The sequence below is a fragment of the Sturnus vulgaris genome, unplaced genomic scaffold (assembly GCF_052056855.1).
Source record: "Sturnus vulgaris isolate bStuVul1 unplaced genomic scaffold, bStuVul1.hap1 Scaffold_192, whole genome shotgun sequence".
Taxonomy (NCBI): Eukaryota; Metazoa; Chordata; class Aves; order Passeriformes; family Sturnidae; genus Sturnus; species Sturnus vulgaris.
The window spans coordinates 1,843,741-1,870,699 of NW_028276155.1; the positions used below are offsets into that span (position 1 = coordinate 1,843,741).

Below are 26,959 nucleotides of genomic sequence, written 5' to 3' on the forward strand. Positions count from 1 at the left end.
GATGATTTTAAATTGCCATTCGATGTGTCCAACCCTGGCAAAATCACTGATTCAGGTAAGACTAAAATATTGGCCATGCACGTTCTTTAAATTTTTTTATATTGTCGAGTTCTAATTTTTTTTTGAGTAGTCTTAGAGTTTAATATCTGATAACACTGTTAAATACAGTTTCACTGTTAGTATTTTTTAGGAATACATTGATCAAAATCTCTTCATGTTTCAGATATAATTTCACAGCAAGTCAAGCTTTGCTCTGAAGTAGATGAAGAGGTCAGCTAAGTATCAACTCTGCATATCTAATTTCCTGGGATCTTTGAAATTTGTTCCCAAACAGTGCTTAAAGCATTATTGAGTAGATATTTCAGGGCTGAAGGAAGTAGTCAAAAGGGAATTGTTTTCTGTCTCCTGCTTAAAGCTGAATCACTTGGAGGAGATATTTGTGATTCAGTGAACATGCCTGGAGACAAATCCTTAACAATTAGGGTGATTGCAATGTTGGTTGTTGCTGTTGTTGTTTTTTCTTTATTTGAAGTGCCTGTGAAGTCTGTGAGTTTTAATTAGAGTAAGATTTAAAGATTTTCGTTGTATTTGTGTCTCCTGTGTGGTCTGTAATGCCTTTTGAAACCTACATAGTGGATGCACAAAGATTTAAACTTTGCTTCCTGATCATATATAAGTTTATATCACCATCTGTGGAAAAATATTACTCTTGTGATGTTTCTAAGAGATAAAATATTTTATCTACAACAGTATTAATTAGATAGTATTTGAGATTAAATTGTGGAACCTGTTTTAATAGAATACAGAAACAAGGAATGACTTGTTCTCAAAACTCTACAATGAGGCTGAGAAGATCAAGCAGTGGAAGCTGACTATGGAATCAGAACTAAACCAGAAAGAAAGAAAACTCCAAGAAAGTAGAGAGATTATTGAAGCACAGAATAAAACCATTCAAGAACTGCAGGCCAGTATTGTACAATATGCATTGAATAGATGAAGTTAAGTGCTTCCTGATTTAGTATGACAATATTATTGATCCAATTAAATATTAAAGAATGTTGCAGTTTGGTTTGTGCCTTGAGCAAATGATTGTTTTGAGCAGGTGTGTGCACCTGTCCTGTATGAGTGTGTGCATGAAGAATTTACCTGTAAGTGTCTCAGTTGCTGGTAAGTCATTGCTCATTAATTATTCTGCCTTTCATGCAGAAGATGACTCAGCATGCAATACCAGTTAAATAGACTTCTGTCTGCTGATACCCAAAATTACATTTTCATGTGGGATTTGAGAAGTCAAAGTGTATATCTAATGTATTTTTCAATAACAGTGTCTTTTTGCATTTATTCCCTATGAAATTAGTTAAAAAATGATAAACTCCATTTGAAACTGGAAGATGAAATATGGGAAAAAGAAGATCTCCAGAAAGAGTGAGTAATGTAACCAAATAGATGTTTTTCTGGTGAAAATAATCAGTTTTCATGTGGGCAGTTTCATATAGCAGTTAAATTGTGAAGGTCATTTACATTGTTACTCCTTAGGTACTTGGTATAAAATTTGTCCATTAAATATATATATATATTTATACTTAGTATAAAATACTGTGCACTCCTATGAAAACATGGTATTTTTCCCTCCTTTAGAGCCACTGCTTCGGTGCATCTGTGTACTCTGCTCAAGGAAACCTGCACTCTCTTCACAGAGAAGACCAGCAAATGTAAATACTTTTTTATTTTTGATTCATGAGAGTAAATGAGATGTATGAGAGTGCTTCTAGCTTGCTCTAAATTCACAGAAAGGTTCTCATGCTGTTCCAGATGTGCTCTCCAGCTGAGATTGGCTGGATGTGACTCTTAAAATGAGGAGTGAAATTTAAGTGGCTCACAAAACTAGAAGTGAAGCCACAGGTCTAACACACATCAGGTTTGTGATGCTAAATCCAGAGGATTTTTGGAGCCAGTCAAATCGTTTGCTGAAAGTTTCCAAGCCTGGGAGCCGTTTGGGTGCCTGAACACTGAGCCAGGTTTGAGGCAGTGCCAGACCCTGGTGAGCAGTGACAGCCACTGCAGAGCAGTGCAGCTCCCCTCGAGTCTGCTCAGCCCCCTGAGGGTTTTCAGTCCCATCCAGGGACTGTGAAGATACTGAGAGATATGAAGTGGCACTTCATGCCTGTTTTGAGGCAGTGGAATCTACTCTAAATTCCCATGTTCTTGATTGGTATTTCTGCTTTATATGCAATGTAGAATTGTTAATTGTTAATCATTAAAATTTTACTAATTTGATCCTGGATATTTAAGAAGTGTCTATTTCTTTTTAGCCTTAATTCTAGAAACACTTGTGTATAGATGTACTGTTCTTTTTTGATAGCTCTGTTTCTTACTATTCTTTTCTATAATTGTTTTCATAGGGAAAAATAGTATCAATTACAAAAGTAAAAGGAAAGAAGGAAAATATGGACATGGAGTGTTGTTTTAATTTTATAATGACAGTTCTGTGGTCATAGGTATCTGCTGATAGGAAGAAATTCAGTGCTAAACTCTGCATTGCAGTTTTGATACATGATTATTCAACATTAATACTATAAGAATTAATATGGTTACATGAATTGATCCAGAATTACATTTGTCAAAAATATATATTGGGAAGGAAATTTAAAAGCTGAGCTTGCTTAATATTTCAATGAAATACACATTTTCCCTAGATAGTATGGCTTTGGCACTGTATTTCATAATGCCTCATTTAATAAGAAATGAGCTGATAATTCCTTTTTAAATTCATTATGCTGATTAAGGAAAATGACTTGGACAGCTGGCATTCTTTTTCAAAAGAAAAAATTTCAAAAGAAAAAATTAAAAAAATTCTTGCTTTGATAGATGAACAGGAAAGAGAAGAAACAAGACAATTGTATGAGGAACTTCATGGCAACATGGAAGTAAGTGACATAAGCTGGCTAAAAGGAATGTGAGTGTGGACATGCTGAGCTGATTACATGTTTATGTTGGGATACTTTCTGTGTCCATATCATGTCATGTGTGATGCAGGAAGTCAGGTTTTCAGTCCCTCTTCAAGAATTATTTTTGTATTACATAAAGCACATTCAATGGAGAAAGTGCAGCAGCGTGTGGGATGTAGATCCATGTGATGTGTGTGATATGTGGGATGTAGATCCATGTGATGGGTGTGATATGTGGGATGCAGATCCATGTGATGGGTGTGATATGTGGGATGTGGATCCATGTGATGGGTGTGATATGTGGGATGTGGATCCACGGGATGTGTGTGATATGTGGGATGTAGATCCATGTGATGTGTGTGATATGTGGGATGTGGATCCATGGGATGTGTGTGATATGTGGGATGTGGATCCATGGGATGTGTGTGATATGTGGGATGTAGATCCATGTGATGTGTGTGATATGTGGGATGTGGATCCACGGGATGTGTGTGATATGTGGGATGTGGATCCATGTGATGGGTGTGATATGTGGGATGTAGATCCATGGGATGTGTGATATGTGGGATGTAGATCCATGGGATGGGTGTGATCTGTGCTTAGTGCTGGGTGACTGCCAGAACTTCTGTCTTCTTTTTGGACTCTGTTTCACTTACCTGGTGATTTCTCATAATGGTTGGGGTTGGCAGCAGCCCCTTGGGAACTTCCAGGGTTTCCAATATTGAGCTTCAAATATGAAATTTTGTTTTTAGAGAATGACAGTGGCATTTGAAGAGCTTTGTGTGCAAGCAGAGCAGGACAGATTGGAAATGAGTTTCAAATGTGAGAATTCTGTTTATTGTGTTCATGCTGCTGGCTCAACAATTTTGTATTTCATAGCATTTATTACACATAAAAAATGTGCAGTGTCAGGGCAGACAGATGTGAATGGTGAGCAGGTCACACTGAGACACTGGGACCCTCTTTTATTCCTGCTGTCTGTATTCACTGCCTGGCCCCTTCTGCTGTTGTTCCTCTGGGCCAAATTTGGAACTTTATTTTTCAAATAGTCACTCAAAGTTCAAGTTTTGTCTGTGAAGTACAGCCTAGACAGTAATATTTATTTCCTGTAGTTGGTTTACTTAAATGGTAATGCACTAGTGTATAGCTACACAAACTTCAGGTAAATGCTCTCTCTATATGTACAGGCTGCTGTGTTCCTGTTTGTGTTCCTGTTTCATTTTCACGTGCTCTTTTCTGTTAGTTTCTTATAACAAACATGGAGTAATGGACTAATTCTGTGGAAAGCTGGCAAAAAAAAGATATTTTGCTTATAAAATCAAATGTTGCCTCAGCAGTTACTCTTGGGAAACAAAATGTACAGCTGTACAATTGCAAGAAATGTTAAACTGGAAGTTGTATTGAAATTGGAGTATATTTCAGCTAGAATATTAACTGTGGCTATTACTGTATCTCAAAAGTGAAAGAAGAAGCAGAAAAAGTGGACAAGTTTGAAAAAGAATGCAAACTGCAAGTGAGTCCGAAGGAGAAGCAGGTTTGCTCAGTTTTACCATTTAATATGTGGTAACAGCTTTATTTGTGACTAAAAGGGCAGTGTAAGAGCCAAGAAGTCTTTCTGGGTATTAGTAGGAAAGACAGAATAACAGCTGAAGCTGCATTTAAGTCAGATTCTGCTAAGTTCAGTGATGTTTCAGACCTTCAGTCTACTGAAATTCACAGTTTGATTTTGAACTGGAGGACTTTTTCATTTGGAGTAATGTGACTTGATCAATATTTGGCTAAGATCAACAACTTTATGTAACTTGAATGACAGCAACTTATCATACCTGGGGTACAAATGGAAATGAGTCTCTGTCCCTTTCCCACACTTCATGATGATATTTCTTTAATTTTGCTAGATTTCAGCTCTTACCATACAGAGAGATGAAAAAGATGGTGTAATAAAAGACATCCAGGCTCAGCTGCAGATATCACAAAATAAGATTGCTGACTTGCTAGAAGCAAAATGTAAGAGTTCTGTCTGCTGTGTTTAAATGTAATTGTTTTTAGAAGCATAGGAAACAGGGCTGTGATAGTTGTTCTGTTGCTGGTTGGCAGCAGAATTTTGGGGCTTATCTTTGAAACAGAAGCTGCTTATGTGGGATGAGAACTGGCAGGGTAATTTTTAGGGTGAGTCAAGCAGTGAGAAGTTTTGAAAATTGCAAGGGGAAAACACATTGCTTCAGTTTTACAAATTTACAGTCAGGCAGGTGCCACTGAGGACATTTACTTTTCAGACCTTGATTTTCAATATTTTTAAGCCATTTATATTCAAAGGTTTTATAGTATATGATGTCAGTACCATTGGCCTTTTTTAAATTCTATAAATGTATGTATTTTCGAATTTCTAACAGCATTTTTTTAGTAAATATCCTATTTTTAAAAATATAAACATACATCTTTTTTGCTTAGTACATGGAGAAGAAATGTTAAAGGAATCCCGGGTCAGTCAAGAACATTTGAGGGCAAAGCTGGGAGAGGCTGACATTTCATTGGAAAAGGCAGAGGTACACCTTGCTTACAGTTTTTCAGTTTAAATAAACTAGATGAGTATTTGCATAAATAATTATGGATACTTTAGATATGAAACAACTGTAGCTGTTTGTTGCAAAACATGGTTAGAAATTAGATCATGTTTTGAAGGCTACTCAGAAGAACTTAGAAGCTGAATTGCAAACTACAGTGAAAACATTAATTGAGGTCACCAGAGAAAAGGAAGCACAGGAGGAAGAATGTAAAAAAGTGAAGGCTTTGCTTGCAGCTGTGACAGAGGAGTTTGAGATTTCTACTGCCAATTTGAAAAGCTTGCTGCAAAAGGAGCAAAATAGGTAAATTAAAGAGTTTCCATTCAGAGGCATCTTACAGGTTGCAGTCTATGACAAAATCAAGAACAACTGGAAATGAAGCTGAAATTTGGAGGTTTTTTGATACAGTGGTCTAAATGCAGGGAATTTAATGTAATTTTTTTATATTTGTGCTGCTTGATACTGGTCTATAAAAAGTAAAATTTTTCCCCCTCCAACTTCCATAATTCTGTCTTCAAGAAATACAAATTTCTGTAAGTATATATTTGTTGACTTGAATGTCTGCTGTTCTGAAGTTGTAAAAGTGAAATTTGGTAGGTGTTGCAGCTGATATATTGTCTGCCTGTTGAAAGGTAAATGTTCTTCAAGTGCTTGTGGTAAGACACTGTCCTGTTGTCCTTCAAGTTTCAAATGCAGTGCTTTGTACTGTACATTTGGAGGTTTTAAATTATCATTTTCTTAGATCAAAGAAATATGAAGACGAATCAAAGCTGGTTACCTTGGAGCTCCAAAAGAAGTCTGCTGAACTGGGTAAGGCTTGTAGAAAGGCAGAAAATGAGCTAGGCAGTAAGAAAAATGTTTTCTGCTGCTTTCTGGAAATGGACTGTCTGTAGTACTTGGAGGAATGATGTTACCTGTACCTGTCAGGAATGCCTGCATTTATTTGGACTCACCTGACTCCCCTTTCTTTGGTGGTCATTGATCCTTGCACAGCCAAAGGGCAGTGCTGTGCAGAGCTCCAATGGCAAGGCCATCCATGCATGAATTCTCATGGAAGCAGTTTTGGTTTCCAGCTAAGACCAGTAGCACTGCAGGTGCCAGGAGTAGCAGACAGGATTTCTGTAGCTTGTAGCAGAGATAAAACTCTCCCATTAAGGCTCCTGCAGACCCTCCCCATGCTGGATGTGGCAGGGCTTATCTTTAAATCCTGCTTTGATATCGTGTGGTTTCTGGGGATGTGCTCCTCAGCCTCCAGAGTAAGAGTTCTGCCTTCAGCACTGTTTCCTGCTGTGCAGCACATGGGGCTGGATCTCATCTGACAGATGAGAAATAGAATTGGATGTCCCTGTATACATTGAGGGCATCTAAAGAGAAATGTTCCAAAGTGAACTGCTAATGCTTGTCTAGAGCAAGGCAGGATGAGACCTGTGAGAATTCCACACCAAACACGACCTTGGTGTGGAGTACTTGCAAAAAATACCAGTATTGTGAATGTGCACGTAGAAAACATGTGGAAGTTAGTAATAACTGGTTTCCTTTTTCAGCATATCCATGTGATCTGAACTTTCAGCAGTTCAGATTTTTTTTTTTTCTGGAACAATGCAGATGCATCAATACTTGGAGAATACTCTGGTCTTACAGTTCATGGTTTATTTGAAGCCATAATTGTGGAAAACATAATAGGCTCTGAATTTTATTTAAGATAAATAATTAGTTTCTGTTCAGATATAGATTTGCTCATGTCTTTCTTAATCATTTTTCAAAGTCTACATTTAGATTGAGTCATAAATGAGCTTTACAGTTTCTGAACTTAATCCAATAAGTTCTGAGAACTGGCTATTGCAAAAGGGTAAGTGTTTTATACTGCCTGCTAAGTATGAAAAATTATTTCTGTTCCATTAATTTTGCATTACATGTGCTGTAGAAGAGATGACTAAGTTAAAATGTGACAAAGAAGTGCAACTTGAAGAGCTGTCAGAAACTCTGGTAAATGTTCATTTTATTAATCTCATGGCATTTGCTTTTCATATGAAATTCCTCTTGCTTTGTAAGTGCCTTAAATGCCATAAATAAATACAGTCTAGTCTACCTTAACATTTCTACTAAACTTTCTCATCCAAAATTTCAGTGTTTTCTTTGAAGATCTTGTTTATTACCACTGTTTTTCTTGTCTCCTGTGTTTTGGGTTTTCTTGTCTCCTGTGTTTTTGGTTTTCCTTGTCTCCTGTGTTTTGGTTTTCCTTGTCAGGTTTTTGGTTATTTCCTTCTTCATTCATGCCCATTCAAATGCCTTTATATCCCTCTGGATAGAAAGTTTTCCCTTTTTTTTCTTACTTACAGGAAGGTAATTAGCTCTGGCCTCTGTGCACCCTGCTGTACTGTGGCACAGGCCCATTTTCTGTCACAGGACTCTAAGCTATATGAATTACACTATTAACAGAGGTTTATTTTCATGATGATTTTATATTTACAAGTCTAACAAGAAACCATATCAACTAAAGTTAAGGTAGTGTGAAATCAGGTGTGCATTTTACTACCTCTGCTTGTTACAATCTGTGCATTGAGTGTTCTGAACTGAGTTTCACTAATTTTCTGAAATGGGCAAATTGGAGTATTCTTGCTGAAGAAGGATCTTGAGGCTGCTGTAAAAAAATTGCAGAGAGAGAAAAATTTGGAGAGAGAAATCAGAGAGGTGTGAAATAGGGCAATAATAAAACATGTTTTTATAAATAGTCAAGTTACACATCCTAACTTGAACACAAGTTCATGGAAGTAGCACACAGAGCAGTGTCCCACCCTGAGCTGCTCTGCTCACAGCAGTGACAGCAGGAGATCTCTGTCCTCCTGTGCACAGGGGCCTGGCTGCTGCCCCTTGCACTCCTACAGTGCCTGTACTGAGGATGGAGGCACAGCCCTGTTGATTGCCTTTCTGCTCTATCCTATAGAACTGGAATTCTCTTATGTTTCTTTAGTCTTTTTTATTTAGATGAATGCAAAAGCTTGTAAAGTCTGAAGCAAATATCTTTATTTAAAATTATGTCCAAGGACTCTAATTTAATAGTTTTGCAGACTGGGTAATGAAACTCACAGCAGGGACCAGGTACAGCACAGGTGTCAGAGCTCTCATCTCACACCACTTCATATCCCAGCAGAGATATGTAAAGGTACAGTCTGGATAACCCATGGTGTGGATGTTGTTTGGTTCTTCTGAAAGCCTTGTGCTGATAGCTCATGTCTGATAACCACCATGAGTTGTAGTTTACACATGTGTGCTCAAAACTCTTCTTTTTCCTTCTGCAGAAAGAAATGCATGGTTTGAAAGCACAGCTGACTAGTACAGCTGAAAAGGAGCAAGATCATTTAAACCAACTTTTGGCTCTGAAAACAGATCTTCAACAAGAGATGTATGACCATTTTGAAAACACAGTATTTAATTTTTTTGGTGTTATATAGAAGTTACTTTAATCCACAGTGAAATGAGCTGTGATTGTTTTCTAATGGAAGTTTTGAATCACACAATATAACATAAATTATATACTTGCAGTTGTAAATTACATTTTCTCTATTTGTATTATTCTATGGAATATGTAGTTGTTCCATATCTCTGACTTTGTTAACAAGAAGAGAAAGTTTCTGAATTCATTGTTAATCCTGCTTTGAACTACATCATCTTCACGGACCATTATATTTATATAAAAGTTGACTCTGGTTTTCTTTACTTCTTCTATCTCCTTTTTATATCACTGTGACTGCTACAAATCCTGTATTGGTAGATAAAGGCCTGGACTTTTTTCAGCATGGAGTAACACTTGATAATGGGTATATTTAACTTCAAAGGAGATTTCAAAATGTTCTTATTCCTCTTGGCCATTTGTTTTAAATTAGGTTAAAGAATGAACAACTAACAGTGTGTCTCAATAAGCTTTCACTAGAGAAAGAACAAATAGCACAGGAGAGAAATGATGTGGCTGCAGAACTCAAGAAACTGCAAGAAAAACAAGAGGCAAGTTGTAAAATTCCAGATTTTTTTAAAGGACAGTGCTCAGTTTTACAAATCAGATGATAAACTGCAACATGACATGGTTCTGTAGAGTACCTAAACTGTTTTTTGTGCTTGAATTGGGCAAGAAGTGTATTTACACTTGTGAATAAGGCAGGTCAGTGTGCTTTGGATGTCTTTGAATTTTTTAAGAAGTCGCTTTGAATTTTATTTCTTTGCTGACATTGGTCTTTATTTAGGATAGTGAGAAAAAGGAAGAAAATACAAAGCAGTTAGTTGTAAACCTAGAAGAGGCAAATGGCCAGCTAAGGCAAGTGAAAACAAATATTAATATCTGATATTGTTAAAGGAAGTAGATTCAGATAGATAGTTGTGTTCCTATGTTGCTTTCTGGGATTTTTTTGATTAATATTTTTCTAGATAATACAGCTAAACAGAAACTATTCAGTTCTGCTGTTGGCAAGTACAAATTCTATCAGATTAGAAATACCTGTTGCTACAGGAACAATGTCTGCCATCATTTTGTTTTACATAGAAAGAGCTGTCCTGTTGTGCATTAGACATGTTAGGTGTGAAGGAAATGAAAATGGAAGTTCAAGGTTATGGATGAAATGTGACAAGGCAAAACTGGCTGAGTGTTACTCTGCAGAAATCTCTGTACCATCAGTTCAATAGACAGGCAGCCTCCCATGTTTCAGAGCTGCATTACAATAGTCCAGGTTAGGATGTCTTTTCCTTAGGTTAGCTGGAACATCTTCTCCTACTTAAAATAAAAAGTATGGACAGTTCACATCTTGACTTACTAGGCATGTTGCTTCATTTTAAGAACATTTTCATTGAGCAGCTTATGAAATTCCCATCAACATCAGCAGCTCTTTGTAGAAAATAAAACAGGAGTTTATTAGTACTGAAAGGAAGTTGAAGGTAAGAAGTAAATATTTATTAATGCTTGTTAATTTGGGCCTTAGAAATGAACTGGAGTCTCTGAAGGAGAAAATGGCAAAGACGGGTGAAGAGATTCAAAGTAAACTGGATGAAAAAGAAGAAAACGTACGTATGGAAATATGTTACATAACCTGCAGGACAGAATTGAAATGTAAAATGTTTGTTGGGATTTTTTGTGCAAAGCTCTGCCTGGGGGATGTGGTCTCTGCCAGGGGCTTTCTCCTGTCACAGCTGCTGCCAGCTGTGACATTGTGTGTCCACATGCTGAGCCCTGGTATTTTGAAAGACAAGCACAGTCACAGGGATGTTTATTCCTTGCTGGGAAATTGAATATTAAAGATTTGTTTGATTTCAGGCAAACAGGGAACCTGTTTTTCTTTTTTTTTTTTCCATATACCCACTGGGTGATGGATGGGCTCTAGATTAGTTTTTATATGTAGTGTGAGTTCTAGCTTAAATAGATTCAAAAATTTTTACTTTCTGTAGTTTCAAAGCAACCTGGGGTTTTTAGCATTAAAACAGATTTCATAATTTCATTGTAAAAGTCAAAGATTTACAATTCTAATTTCAGATTAAGAGTATTGAAAATGAAATTTCAAGAAAGGAAAAGCAGTTGAAGAGTCTAGAAAATAATTGGGAAAATTTGTTTTTTCATAGATTGTGGGGAACTTCATACAAAGTATTTTTGAAATTGTGAAGATACTGGAGGTTTTTTCCTTCTTCTTTCTTAACTCTATAACCACTAAGGAACTGGTTCACTGCTATTAATTAAATTAATTAACATCTTGTAGTACTTTATGGCTCAAACTCCAGTCATTCTAAGACATCAGCTTGTGTTTCAGTCCCATCAGAATAAACCAGACTGGTGCAAGTGCATGTTTGGGAATGTTGACAGAAATTGCTAACACAGGGTGTAATGTTTAGGACTTAACTAATTAATGTTTGAAATATCTCTTTCAGGTTAATAATTTAAAGAAACAGATGGAAAATAAAGCCAAATGCTTTGAAGAGTTGCAGCAGGAGGTGTGTAGGGATTTTGAGAGTCACAAATACATCAACACGTGGTATTTTGGGGTGACTTTTCAGCATTTTTCATCTGCTGTAATACCTTTAGATACACCTATGTAATTTAAAAATGTTCCTTTCTTATCCTAACTGATCAAATTAAGGAGTCGTCTTTGGAATCACTTGATCTGTTAAATTAGCCTTAATTTGAAAAAAGCAATTACAAAAATTAAATCTTTAACAAACTTATACTTTTTTCATTTACTATATAGTATTATTTATGTACTTGTAATAAGGACCCATCACAGTTACCACTTGTAGAAAAGAATTCTGCACTAGCACAAATTGTAGAAACTTCACTGTAAAATATATATAACTTGTATTTTTGGTCATGACATCTTCACACCTTCTGTCAGCAGCATCTTAGTTTTAATTCCCATTCTGCCCCTCATTTGTTATTCCCTGTTGTTGCTCAGGGGGAGCTTTTCTTAAGGTCGTGAAGAAACAGGATTTTCACAGTAATTATCTGAGCATTCTTTTGTTTGGAGAATTGTTCTGGAACCTGAACTGCACAAGAAGGAGTTATGGAATGAACTCCATTCAATAACAGGAACTTGATGAAAGGTGGAATTTTGAAGATTCTGACATTCTCGACACAGTTAAACCATTACATAATTCTGTTAACTTATTAAAGTGCAGTGCTTGTTTTGTTTTATTTCAACAGAATCAGGTGCTGAAAAGGAAAATTACTGCAGAAAGCAAGAAAACCAGTATTCATGAAGGGGAGGTAGGTTTAAATAACATCACATAGAAGATGAAGTGAATGTTTTTAAGTCCCAGTGTAACTAATGACAATATTTGTTAAATACATTGTGAGCTGGTTTATGGATTTAGGATACAGATTGTGCAGGAATGAGCTCATAGTTTTTAGAAGATGCTTCCATTTTTAATCATTGGGCACTGACTATTGAACATTTAAAAGAGATAGACTTCACATCACAATTAATTATGTTTCCAATCAGTGCCTTTCTTTTTTTTCCTTTTATTGACAGTGGACTGAACAGTAACCCCATTGTGACAGAAAAGCATTTAAAAGACTTACATACATTACTCACTTCAGGCTGTTCTTTAAATGTGTTCTGCACTGTAAATCCCTCTGATGGGAACATTGTGTCCAGCTTTGGGTACTGCACTTAGAGAAAGAAGTGGACTTTTGGGAGGATATTCATATGAGAAACTTAAAAGGAAAAACTGTAATCAAAATGCACAGCTGGGAGGAAAATGTCCCATAAAACCTGCGAAAATCTTACATAGAATTTCAAGAGAGAGAATAAAATCTCCATCTGTATTTGTTTTTTTCCAAGGAATTCACAGCATTTAGGGCAGTCTTTCCCATTGTGCTGTTGCCATTGTTTCTTTGAGTATTTTCTAACTCACTTCAGGACAAAGTTCAGTTCTTCATAAAAAAAAAGCTGAACTTTTAAATAGGAAACACTTTAATCATATGCCTGAGAAGTAACAGTGTGTTTCTGCTCAAAAATAAAGGGCAAAAAACCAAAATTAACATATTAATTCCTAAACAAATAACAGCAGCAATTCTGCATTCTCAAAAGGTGAATAAATTGCAGTTAGAGATGGAAAATATGAACAAGCAACATAAGGAAGCAGTTGACATCTATCAAAAAGAGATAGAAACAAGAAAAGTGAATGAAAAGAAACTTAATGAACAGGTGAGGTGTTAATTTTTACTGCAATTAATTTTTTTTATTTAAAATATTTTTATGAAGCTTTATTGACCAGAGCCCTTGCTCTTACATTTCAGTCTTATCAACAGAAATGGTTGTTGTGTATGCCTGTGAGCAAAGCTTTAGTACATCAGGTGCTTAAGTTGAAGTATCTGAGTATGTCTTTGAAAATAAGAACCCAGTTAAAAATTCTTTCTTTCTTGATATAGTTCAAAGAAATTCTACCCTTGGTATAAAGTCAGCATAGCTAAATGAGATTATAACTTCTCCCATATTAGTATTTTTTTGCCCACACATTTTTTGATGGTAATGCTAAGAAATGTTAGGGCAGAGTGCTTGAAATGGCCTTTGGGTTCAAAGTGAACTTGTACCTTTAATCTTGCCCATTTTAACAATCTCCATAAGAGATGTCAGAATCGAAAAGGATCTCAAAAGCAAATGAAGTCCAAATGGGACTACACTGCACCCACAGGGGGAAGAAGAAATTAAAGTAATATTTTAAAAAGATATATTGTTATGTTTATGAATGAAATGCAATTTACTGCTCCCAGGTAGAAAAGCTGAGGTTGCTTTATGAGGAAGCAGCAGTGATACAGAGAGAAACTGATATCCACTGTCAGCACAAGATAACTGAAATGGTGGCACTTATGGAAAAGCACAAGGTAAGAGATTTTACTGATTGCTGGCATTTGTAATGTGTTAATAACCCTTCAAACCCACAAAGAGGCCTGAGTCTGGGAAAAGGAAGCTGAACACATGCTTGACTTTTCATCACCTAAAATTAAATTCATTTGAAGATTTTGGAAACATGCCTATGGGCAGATAAATTTCATTTCTCTAAACTTCTAGGATTTAATTTTTTGTTTTAAAGTTAGGCTTCCTTTAATACCCTCTGAATGCAGTATTTTTCAGTATCAGTTTGGCCTCCTTCTCTGGGGAAATTACTTAGTGCCTGTCAGCAGTTTATCTTGATACATTTTAGTTTACCTTTCTGTTACTCTCTTTTGCAGTATCTTTAGCAGATCCCATTAATAAAAATAGCATGGCTGGCTCTTAGGTGCTGAACACATATTGCATAGAAATAAAGCACACTCTGCCAGTCCACAAAATAATACTGCATTGAGCATTTGATTTCTGCAGTTTCTGCAGAAGCATCAGTGTTTGTTCATGGTGCTTTCTGAATCTTCTGAGGAGCCTGTTTGAAAAAATGATGTTTTAAGACTGGATAGATCTATAATTGTAACATTTCCATGTTACAAATCACATGTTTTGAGTTTGTTGTTGGTTTGGTTTTTTTAACACAGAACGAATATGATAAAATGGTTGAAGAAAAAGATGCAGAATTAAGAGTATATAAAATTAAACAGCCAAAACAGTTATCATCAGCAAGAGCACTGGTAAGGAGTACTTTCCAATGTTAAATAATTCAGTGGAGGGGCTGATGTTCTTGTGTAGTGGTTTGATACTGGCTAAGCTTCAGGCACACACAAAAAAACCATTCACTCATTTTCCTCCTCTGTAGTTGAGTAGAGGAGGGGAAAGAAAAATTGAAGGGTTCATGAATTGAGATAAGGATTAAGAGAAAAACACTTTAGGGGTAAAACAAGTTCGAACTTCAACAATATCAAGAAAATGTATTATAAATAGATTTAAAAGTGGGTAATGAGAATTAAAATAAACCTTTAGAACACCTTTTATCCCAGTCCCTTCCTGTTGCCCACCAACAGCACAGGGAGACAAAACGTGATCTCTAGTCAGTTTGTCACTTGTAAAAATATTTTTTCAGTTTGCTTAGGGAGTTTCTTGCTGTGCTGTGGGGTCTTTCCCAATGGAGACAGTTCTCTCTGAACTTTTCCAGTGTGGTTTTATTTTTTAGGAGTAGCAGTCCTGCCTGACCTGCTGCAACATGAGTCCCTCCCACAGGCAAACAGAATTCCCACAACTGTTGTGCATGGGTCATTAGTTCATGGGGTGAAATCTTTTGAGGATGAGCTGTTCTAGTTTGGAAACAAGTGGCCTCTTTATCTTCTCTTTTTGTTTGAATTTCCCACTAGATGACAGCTTTTTAACATCCACTCACTCCAGCACGGGCACCTCTTCTCATGGGCTGTGAGTGGATCTGTGCATTCCCCCATGTGCTTTGTGAATTCCAGGGACACAGTTTGTGTGTTATAGTCCTCACTATGGCTTGCAGAAGAATCTCAGCTCTGATGTTTGGAGCACTTCTTTTCCTTCCTTCCCCTCACTGACTTTAGTGCCACCACGTTCTTTTCACGTGTCTTCACTTTTTCCTCTTCTCTGATTCAGGAGAAAATTGTTGTCTGCAGGTTCATTTTTACTCAAGTTTTATCAATTGTAAAGGTCTTACAGGGTTTTGCAGCTCTGAAAGGTTGATCTCAGTTTTCCAGGGATGACAAACCAAGAAACTGGGTGTGCAGGGACATTTATACAGGGGAGGTTCTAGGGGAGGGCACAAATTCTTTACCAATAGGGGAAGGCTGGGGAGGAGCACAAGGTGAGGTTTACAATACATAAGCCAAGGAAACACAGGGGGAGGGAACAAATGAAACAGATCAATGGGGCTTCAAAGAACAGGGAATTGACAGGGAAGTTTCCAAACTAAAGGGTAGGTAAAAAGTGGGATTGACAACTTAATGGGAGGAGGAACAGGGAACATTCTGGATCAAGGGGCAGGTTTAGGGCAAGAGGGACAACTAGGTGGGAAGGTACAGTTTAACAATGCAGGGGGGAATGGAACAAATTATTGAGAAGAGAGCACACCACAACATCTCCCTGAAACCATAGGGGATGAGAACACACTGCAACATCTCCCTGAAACCATAGGGGATGAGAACACACTGCAACATCTCCCTGAAACCATGAGGGATGAGAACACACTGCAACATCTCCCTCAAACCATAAGGGATAAGAACACTGCAACACCATTATTGCTGCACATTTCCAGCCCGAAGAAGAAGAATAAGAAGTGCACACAGTTTTTTTCTTCCTTAAATCTGTCATCACAGAGGCATTACCAGCTTTTAAAATCAGACCAGCAATGTGTCCATCATCAGCACCTTCAGAAATTGGCTCTGCTGGAAACAGAAGAAGCTTTCTCTCTCAGAAGCCACTTCTGTGGCTTCCTCCTGTGAAAAACGAGGTTCCCTTTCCTGGTAAAATTTAAAAGGTTGAATAAAAAACAATGAGACAAAAAATAAAGCAAAAGGTTATAAAGGCTTGGTGCTTGACATTCAGCCAAGACCACCCACTAACTCAGAAAACACTTCTTTAAATGCATCAACATGTTGTATATTCATAGATCTTCAAACATTATTCAAAATCATCCCCCCCCCCCACCACAACCTGTAAATCAATTTTTTTTTTCTTCCCTGGGGTTCTGGTGTCCGATAATCCAAGAATGTGAACAATTTCCTGATTATCTTTTTTTTTACCATTCTCTCATTTTTATCATTCTCATACATGAACAAAACCTTTTTACGTCATCATTTTATACTCCAAGAAAAATATATGTATTTATCACACTACTATTTCTAAGTTTTGTTAATAGCAGAACTAAAAGAAACTGTATTAATACAGCAGAGTTTTCCAACATTATACATACAGCATTCATTTTAATATTTGTGAAAAGCCAATAATAGAATATGTTCTTATAACACTCCACCCCCACTGAGAGCCAAGCTGTGTTAAACCCACACACCTTGAGTGTAATAGAATTATAAATGTCATGTTTTACTTCTTCCTATTGAATATTTGGGGAGGGGTTAACTATCTGCTTTAGTGGGACTGAACAGTAAAAATCAGCCCACTAATTTATTTCCTTTTATTGTCTTACAGATCTTATTCTGGGCACTAAAAACTCCAAATGCTTCTAAAACTAAATGGGAGTAGCAGTGTGTTTGTGTCTACTCTTCCAGCCAGTGTGTCATGTTCTGACTTCACAGTTTGAATAGGAAATTTTTGTTTTAAATAGTTCGATTCTGCCCTCTCACCCCCTTCTCCCAAGTGTTTTAAGGTCTTACCTTGAACACTTATGATCAACTACCTGTTTCCTATAGTACTTCAGTCTTTAATTTTAAACAAGGTAAAGCAAAGCTTCATGTATAGGGTTGAAAAACAAATAGAATTATCTTTTGTATCTAATGAATATCCCTATTAATTATTTTGGACTGTTTTATTTTTTCTGGATTGGGCATAGTTAACCCTAGCCTTTATTTAATTGTTTTTAGGAAAATGAGCTGTCATGTTTGAAACGTGAACTGTCATCCCTTAAGGAACAGCTGAAAGCAGAAATTGAAGAAAAGGTGGAGTTTTTCACTAACTGAGCAGTGTGGGTGAGGTGTGGCCTGGGCTTGTGCTCTAGAAGTTGTGTAAGGAATGAAATTGAATAGAAAAACAGTGTCTGGTCATATATTTGTGTGAAGTTTGTAACAGTCTGTGATTATAAACTGTGTTCTGTAATTACACCAAGAAGATTCTTAACAACTGAATTCAAATAAATATTTCCTTCCTATCACATAACTCTGTTTTAGGAGAATCTTGTAAAAGAGCACTCTCGAAATATGATTCCTGAAAGTGAAAAGAAACACAAGGTAACTTTAACTTTTTAATTGGTTTTAGAGTTTGGAAGTATTTATATGTGTAGAATCAATTGAAGTGCCATGATAAATTATTTGTGTTCAGCAAAACACATTTTGTGTTCTTACTTCTCTGTATTACTTACTTCTCTGTAGATGCTTAATTTTTTTTTCCTGAGATAAGCAGGGATTTTAAAGGGTGATACCATTCCATGGAGACATTAGACAGCAGTTTATGGAAGGGCTCCAAGTGTGTCATTTTTCTTTCTCAGTTGTTGTTTTATATCTCTAGAATTGTTTTACTTAGTCTTCAAAAGTGTCCATTTATAAAAGCACTTTTTTCTCTATGGAAGGGAAAAAAGTTTATATAGCTGTAAAAATTACTGAAGTATCAAAGTATTCCTGAATACTGAATACTGCAGAACTTGCCCTTCTTCCCTGTCAGGAGTTTGCTTGTGGTTTTCATCTTGGAACAACAGAATCCACCATCGTTTTGGTGTTACCTTTCTAAAAAAGGACTGCACTGGACTATTGCAATGTTTCTCAGTTTAACTTCTAGTGAAAGGGCTGTTTCAAGTAACACCAATCTTGATATCGCTGTCAATCCTTCTCTGAAAGCCTCTTCCTGCAGTTTTGTTAGTTTCCAGTTTCTGAGATGTTTGATACAGTCCACGTGTAGTGGCTGCAATTGAGAATAACCAGAATTTCTGCAGATAAACATCAAGAACAATGTGCCATGAAACTCAACTCTTCCACAGCTTCCTGTTCATTCTCCTAGTTTGGCAACCAAAAAAAGGATATTTCTACCCCACCCCACTTTGTTTGAGTCTTTGCTTCGTGTTTGGATGGAAAGAAAATAATTCCACCACGTCTCTCAGGTGTCTTCTTGGACACTCAGACTGTAAAGTGGGTCATGAGATTGGGTTTAGACTCTATATTTACCCCATAAAATAGAATTTAAAACTACAAACATTTTCTTTCCCAGACATATATTATAAAGACTCCTCCAACAGATAAACTGCAAAGTGGAAGAAGCACAAACCTGCCCTCGGAGCAGAGCACAAGGAAAAAGCAAAAAGTGCTTGTCCAGCTGGATTGTCAGTCAGACAGCTCTGAGCACACTGACCTCCTGGTAAGAGCCAGAGAACAAATCCTGTGCTGAACAGTTCTTTGTGCTCACTGCTGTGTCTAAGAGTGAAGATAAAGGGTTGGGGCTTCTACATTCAAGCCAGTATTTATGTGTATATTTTTACTTAATTGGCTCTTTCTGGAATTGTGGTTATATGTACATAATTTGCATTCTTTTTATTCAACTGTTATGCCTCATAACAACATCTTTTTTTTTTTAATAGTTTAATATCCTGAGAGGGAAAGAAAAAGTATTTTTTAATATATTGTGACTAAATAACTTTTTAATTTATTAGAGCATAGTTTCTGAAGAAAAAATGTTTAAAAAATTGTACAAAGATTATCCACAAGCTTCACCATTACATTCCACAGCACCAAAAAAGGTATGTTATCCTTTCATAAGATTAAACCAAGCAGTTAATGAGATTGTTTACAGAAACTGATGGATGGCTTTATTTCCCTTCCTAGACACCAGCTCCATGCCATGGGAAATCTCCAGGCTCTGCACTGAAACTCCAAACCATGAGGAGAATGCGCCAGGCGGGGTGGGTGGCGGTTTCCAAAATGGACAGGAAAAGAAAAATTCCAGAAGCTGTAAAGCTCTTTGCTTAAAATGCAGAAATGCCCAGTGCCCTGGCATTGCTCCCTGGTGCCTCCACAGCGTTGTTATTCTCTGAGTTAGTACTTTGTTGCATTTTTCTGTCGTGCTCAGTGTGTTTAATATTATTTTCATTTCCTTTACGCATAAAAACTTCATAGTTCTATAACTGCATCCCTCTCCAGAGCATTTTCCACCTTTCATCCCTTGTGCTTCAAAATGTTGGGACACAAATTAGCCAATTTAAAATTTTGAAAAAAATAGAACTACATAGAAAGTTGTTTCAAAGCTGCTTCTGTCATTAGAAATTCTGGTTTTAAAGAACTTCTGTTCTTTTAAATTTACTGTTTCTCTGAATAGATAGCACAGTGAAAGAAATGTAGGTGTTAAATGTATGCACTTTTGCCTGAAGTCTTCTGTTTTTTTCCATTTCACTGGCTGGTAGACCTGTCTTTTTAGACTGTTTTGTTTTCACTATGTTAAAACGGTTTTAGAATTTCTACAATGGAAGTTTCAATAGAGTTACTTGCATTAAAAGATATTTCATCTTCATAAAGAGTAAAATATGCATGTTATAAGATATGAAAGCAATGTTAAGATGCCATTAAATTGTTTTTCTGAAATATAAAGTGTGGGACTAAATGTTGCTTTAAATATTTGAACACAGACAGAAATCACCAGCTAGCCTTCCTAGGGATCAGCAGCTTCTGCCACAGAAGTGTAAGGATAGATTAGAACATCTATTTCTGTATTAATCCTGATTAATCTTGGTTTCACAACAATGACAACTCCCAGTTCAGAGCCTAGAGATAACAAAAAACCTACAAGTTTCTTCAAAGTACAAATAGAATGAAAAATCTTCAAATAGAATGAAAAATTTTCAAATAGAATCAAAAATCTTCAAATAGAATCAAAAATCAAAAATCCGAGATTTGTCTGAAGTGGAAAGCAAAACATATTTATTGCCTTCTTTTTGTGTAGTCTTATGGATAGGCCAGTAGTTTGGGTTCCTTATGTTGAGTAGGGATGTAAATAAAAATTTTTTTTGTATGTAACTAACAAATATTGTGCAAAGATCTGGAAGAATATACTGTGCTTTCCACATGAGCAGTTGAAAGTGAAAAATGGAAGTTTGTACTGCCCACTTCTAGACTCAAACAGTAACTAATCAATCAGAACCTTGGTATTTTCTAGGGACGTGAATCCATAGTATATCACATAATTCTCCTGATACCATGAGTGTGTCCTGTGAGGTGTTGTGTAAATCACCTCAGAAATTACAAAAATATTTCCAGCAATGCTCCAGAAAGCTTGCAGGAAATGCAAAGAGCAGGGAAGGGTGTGAAATGATACCTGCCTGTTTCTGTGCCTCAGGGTCCCTGTGCTTGTGCCATGACAAGTCCACAGCTGCATCTCTGTGTCCCTTTCTCTGGCACCTGCCCCTCATTCCCAGTTCACTGCAGCACCCACTGGGGGAGAATCCAGAGGGTGAAAGAGACCAAACAACTCCAGGGCTCAGACACAGACAGGTCCATGGGGGAAGGAAAAGCTGTGCAAGGAAGCAGAGCCAGGAATTCACTCCCTGCTTCCTCCAGGCTGGTGGGTGTTCATCTCTCCCCAGGTAAGCAGGGCTCCTTTCCAGGCACTTGGGGACATAAATTCCATCACTTCCAGCATCCCCCCCTTCCTGCTTCTGTCCCTTCTTTCCAGACTGATTCTTCTTCTACATGGCCTGGGAGTCCCCTGGAGCCAGGTCAGGGTCACCTGTCCCAGCTGTGTCTCTCCCCCTTTCTGGTGCTCCCCCAACCCCCTCACTGTCAGGGCAGGATGAGACACAGGAAAGGCCTTGGCTCTGGGCAGGACCAAAAACCTCCTGGAATCTTCCTGGCCCAAATCCAAGCCCAGCCCCAGAGAAGCCCCCGGGAAGGAAGTTAACTCCTCCCAGCCCAAACCAGTCCCCAGCACCAGGGACCAGCACTGTCAGTGCTGTCACCCAGCCCTGGCAATGAGGCATCAGGATAGTTACCATGGCCACTGTCTTGGTTTGAAAGACAGGTGTTTGCTAAGAAAGGCAGAAGCCTCTCTTGAAATGGAAAAATGTAAATCTGATCCTGCCAAATTATTATAATTTTGAAATTAAGGTGCTCTCAGACAAAGATATGGGAATAGGAATAACAGTTCTTTACTAGGAAAAAAATTTTAAAATACAGTAATACAAAAAACCACAAAACATTGACAGAGTCAGAATCCAACCTGACACCCCATCAGTCACTCAGGGTGTTGGTGCAGTCCCATTAAATGGTGGCTGCATCCTCCTGCAGTGACAGGTGTGGTTCAGTTGGAGCAGTGCTCCTGTAGAAGGTGCAGTTTTCCTCTGAAGGTCCAGTGATGATGCAGAAGGGTCTGGTTTTCCTCTGGAATCCAGTGGAAAAAGGCTGCTCTGATGTTCTAAAGCTCAGATTTTGTCTAGGTAGGAAAGTCTTGGCTCCTCCCCCTGGCTGGAGCATCTCCCAATGGGATGATGGAATTTTATCAGCCATGCACTGGGAGTCAGTGGTCCATTAACAGGAGATATCTCCTGGAGGAAGGATGGGTTGTGGAAAAGATAAAGAACACTGCCCCACCTGGTTTTAACAGGTGGTGATAGAATGCACACTTTGGGTTACATCCTGCTTTGCAAGCCAAGACAGCAACCAACTGTAGCAATGGAGTTTTATGATGGTTGCCATGGCACTGACCTTCCACAGTACTGTGGGATCGTTTCCATGACAAATGAGTCGTGCAAATGTTGTACAAAGTCCCTGGAAACTGGTTAATTGATGGTTGCCATGGAAATTGCAGCAATGGAGGGTGTCTGTGTAGGTTGTTATGGCAAATGCCCCGATGGTTGTCATGGCAACCAGCCTTGGCAACAGGACCTGAAATGGTTGTGGTGGCAGCCAACCACAGCAACAGGTCTCAGTGAAATGTCCATGGCAACATGGCAGTGTATCCATGATGGTTGCCATGACAGCCATCCCAAGTGCCGGTTACCATGGAAACCATCCCTGGCTTAGCATTTCCATGTCTGGTTGCCGTGGTGTTGGGCACCAGCAGCGCGTTTGGCTGATGCTTGTCATGGTGACATCACAGCTCTGGAATTCCATGGCACAAGCCCATAGCAATGGGGTCCTATTGCTGGTTTCCATGGAAACTGAGCATCACAAATGGTTCAAGCCTTGCTTGCTGTGGCACCACACTTAGGAAGGAATCCTAAATTAATAGTTGCTGTGGTAGTTGCTGTGGTAACAAGTGTGATTGATAATTGCTGTGTTAACGAGTTCCCCGGGTAGTGGTGGATGTCCCATTCCTGTAAACAGTGAAGGGCTTTGAGCAATCTGATCTGGTGAAGGATGTGCCTGCTCATGGTGAAGGATGTGCCTGCTCATTGCAGGGGGGTCAGATGAGAGCAGAGCTCTTCCAACCCAAATCATTCTCTGGCTGTATGGTGAACAGGGGCTGCTCAGTGGACTTTGCTGGCTGATCCTGGTACCTGATCACCAGAGTCTGCCCTGTCCTTTCAATCTTCAGTGTTTGCTCTCTGTGTATTCCAGCTTCACTCCGTGTGTGTTTGTGTGCTTTAAGGGCCTGAGGAGCCCCGGGGCCAACTCTGTGCTGCTGTGCTGGGCAGCGGGGCTGGCCCTGGGGCTGCAGCATCTGCTGAGCTGAGCATCTGCTGAGCATTCCAGACACAGAGTGGCTGTCCCTGACCTGCCGTGCCTCCAGTTCCTGCTGCAGGGCCAGACAGGACTGGGCTGCTCTGCGGGGCTGGAGATGGGACATGGATTTCAGTGCTGGCAGAGGGAGAGAAGGAGCAGATTGAAGCAAGGCTGTGCCTGGGACTGGTTGAGTGCCACGGGAGCTTTAGCAGGGTGTGGGAAGAAGGCAGGTGTTGGGAATCCCACAGGAATTGGCCATTCCTCAGCCAAACACTGCCTTTTTTATTTGAAGAAATAGCGAGGAAGGCCAGAGGGACATCAGTAAAGCTCTGGGAGCTCCCAGGGTCAGAGGGAGCTGGGGAAATGGGGCACTGGGTAAAACCGTCTGTCAGGGAACCAGCACAGACCTAGGCCAGGCTAGGAGAGCTGCAGTGGGGATGACCAAAGGCTTTGGGGGGCTGGGACCCCCCCTGCCAGCAGCAATGACATTTGTGTCCCCTGGCTGTGGCTGCTGTCCCTCCCACCAAGGCCCATGAGAAGACACCAGTTTATTCCAGCGCCAGGGCTGGTGGCCTCCTCTCCAATCCCACAGAGCTTTGGAGGGCTCCTGCTGCTCTCCTGCCCTCACCATTCCCACCCCACATCCCACTGCTCAGGGACAGCCACGAGCATCCTGTGAGGTCACCAGTCCCCATTGCCAGGGGATGGGGTCAGGGCTTGTGTGTCCTGCTTGGCACAGCCCAGGCAGGGCTTTCACAGCCACATTCCAGAGTCCATTTCCACCTGGACCCGCTGTTGCCTCTGAGTTCTGCTTCCCCAGCCCCAGGGACGCTCTCCTTGTCTGCCCATTCCCCCACGGTCTCTGGGCAGGGATGGCCTCAGTGGGGGCTGCTGACATCCTCAGCAACTTGGAGGCTGCTGCTGAATTTTACTGCTCCAGAGGCTTGTTCAGCCTTCAGCTCTTCAGTTCAGGAATTCAGTGCCCCAGGGCTCATGAACATTTCAAATCACCCTAACAAGGGAAGCCCATGGGAATAATTTGAGTTTTAATTCCATTCTGGTTAATTAGACAGATTTCACAATTGTACTGAAAATGAATGCATTACATTTAAAAAGTAATGACAGAATATTTTTTCCTGTTTATTCTTTTCCAGTCTATACACTGTTATCAGTAATCTCCAGTTGACATTGATCCCAAGCACCTCCTAATGCAGTCTGAAGAAATATGAAAATCAAGACTCTTTGTGGCTGACTTTGTCCCTACCCCCACCCCACCATTTCCCCCATCCAACCCCTGGCACTCAGAGCAGCCTTGTGAAAATCTGAGCTCTCTCCCCTCCAGACTGTGCCTGCAGCTTTCAGCTCCTTGTCACCAACTCCCACCTGCTTTCCTTGGAGAAGGAGCTGCCCGAGACACAGAGGGATGTTCATTTATTGTCAGCAAACAAACCAAATGCAGGCACAGCTCCAAAAAAACAGAATTCCAGCCAAAGGAGTTCTGGGCAATGGAGCCACATCCAGGGGTGTCCCCAGGGCTCAGGATTGGGGCCAGGGCAGTGAAATCTCTTTCTTGCAGATCTGGACGAGGGCATGGAGGGCACCCTGAGTCAGTGTCCAGGTGAGGCCAAGCTGGGTGGGAGTGTGGCTGTGCTGCAGGGCAGGAAGCTCTGCAGAGGGATCTGGACAGGCTGGAGCCATGGGCCCAGGACAATTGGATGAGGTTCACCAAGGCCAAGGGCTGGCTCCTGCCCTGGGCTCACAACCACCCCAAATCCCTGCCTGTGCCCTGCCCCTGATCCCCACAGCCTGTCCTGTTTCCTTCATCCCTGCATTGCCAGGGACTTTGTGGGACAAGGCAGCTCTGCTGTGGGGATGGAGGGAGGTGCAAGTTCCAGCACTGCAGTGAGAGCCAAAACTCATCAGGTTTGTGTCCTTTGGGGGTCAGCAACTGGTGAGACTCAGAGGCACACAAGGTTTCTCTTCGTGGCCAACATAAAAAAAGGTACCCATGATAAAATTCAATAAACTTCAAAATTCTTTCCTCAGCTCTGTACAATGTCAAAGCAGTATCTGATGTATCCACCATGAACAAGGTATTTCCATACAGGAACAGTTTTAGACACAGACATTAGAAACGGTGATTCTATGATAGATTTAAACACAATTATTACGGTGACTAATGTGGAATGTCCAGAGAGCAACAGGAGGAGGAAATCTGGGAGCAATGGCAAGGCCATAGGAGCTGGTCTAGGGAAGAAATGTCCTTAGACATGGCCATTTAAACAGGAGAGGTGGAAACACCCAAATGAAGTGGGACATGAAATAATAGACAGAATAATGATAACACAGGTACAGGGGAAGATCAGTATTTCTTGTCCTGCCATCAGTACACACCCAGGAAATTTCTATTCTCTTCTGGCGGAACATTTTTACATTTCTTAAAGTACTCAAATGCCCCAGCTAATGAGATGTGCTCGTGCACTTCACAAGCTGCAGGTCCCCTACAGCCCCAGAGGGCTCCTGTCCCATAAACATCTGCTCCAACCCATTCCAAAATCGGGAACAGCATCGTCCCAAGATCATCAGGGAGCTGAGATTGGAAGGGACTTTAGAAATTCTGCAGTTTGTGTTCTTTGGGGATCAGGAACTGGTGAGACTCAGAGGCACAGAAAGGCTTCTCTTCATGGCCAACATAAAGAATTGTAAACACCATAAAATTTTTAAAACATCAAAAGTCCTCCCTCAGCCATGTGAGATGACTCAGCAGCATCTGACATGCCCATAATCCACAAGGGATATCCATACATCAACATTTTTGCATAAAGACAAAGGTAATTGTAAAAGACATAAACACAAGATATTGACTATTGAGTTATTTAAAGTTATGAAAGACTGGGCAACTCCCTGAAGCTCAAAGTGTGAAGACACTCAATTGAGAGGCTTTGGAATGCCCAGAGCACAGCTAGAGGATGAAATCTGGGAGCAATGTGGAGGACATAGATCCAGCTGCTCTAGTTAAGAGATGTCCTTAGACACGGCCATTTAATAAGGAGAGGTGAAAACTCATAAATGAAGAAGGCCATGAAATAATAGACAGAATATTGGTGACACAAATAGAGGGAAAGATCAATATTTCTTCTCCCACCATTGTACAATTCCAGGAAATTCCTGCTCCCTCCTGGTGGGAAAACTTTGACATTTCTTGAAGTACTCAAATGCCCCAGCTAATGAGATGTGCTCGTGCACCTCACAAGCTGCAGGTCCCCTACAGCCCCAGAGGGCTCCTGTCCCATAAACATCTGCTCAGGACCATTCCAAAATCGGGAGCAGCATCTTCCCAGGAGCATCAGGGAGTTGAGGTTGGAAGGGACCTCAGCAAGTCTGCAGCCAAACCTGTCAGAAACTGGGTCAGACCAAGGGGTTCAAGGCTTGATTTGGTGTGGATTGGAAAATCCCAAAGGCCAGGGATGGGGCAGCATCTCAGAACCTGTCTAAGCCCATGGGAACAAAGGTTTTCCCCCAGGATAGAAGAACCCATGGGGTAAAGGGGAGGGAAAAGATGTTAATGATTTGGGGGAAATGATTATCATATGTGTGTTTAGTCCAGGATAGTCAATGAATAAGTTTGCAAAATACAGAATATAAAGAGAAACTTTCCTGTACTCTGCATGCACGGCTTTGGGAGGAGCTGTCCCCCTATGTATCCAGCCAAATCAAGAATGCTGCTTTTTAAT

The 26,959-nt window shown here is 39.6% G+C and overlaps 1 long non-coding RNA gene across 1 annotated transcript; it reads left to right on the top strand.

The window, feature by feature from the left end:
• The first annotated feature begins 1,289 nt into the window (after positions 1-1,289).
• On the top strand, positions 1,290-2,968 carry LOC148218243 (uncharacterized). Its single transcript, XR_015800516.1, has 3 exons — positions 1,290-1,425; positions 1,639-1,712; positions 2,869-2,968. It is a non-coding gene; the product is annotated as an uncharacterized LOC148218243 (long non-coding RNA).
• Positions 2,969-26,959: the final 23,991 nt, after the last annotated feature.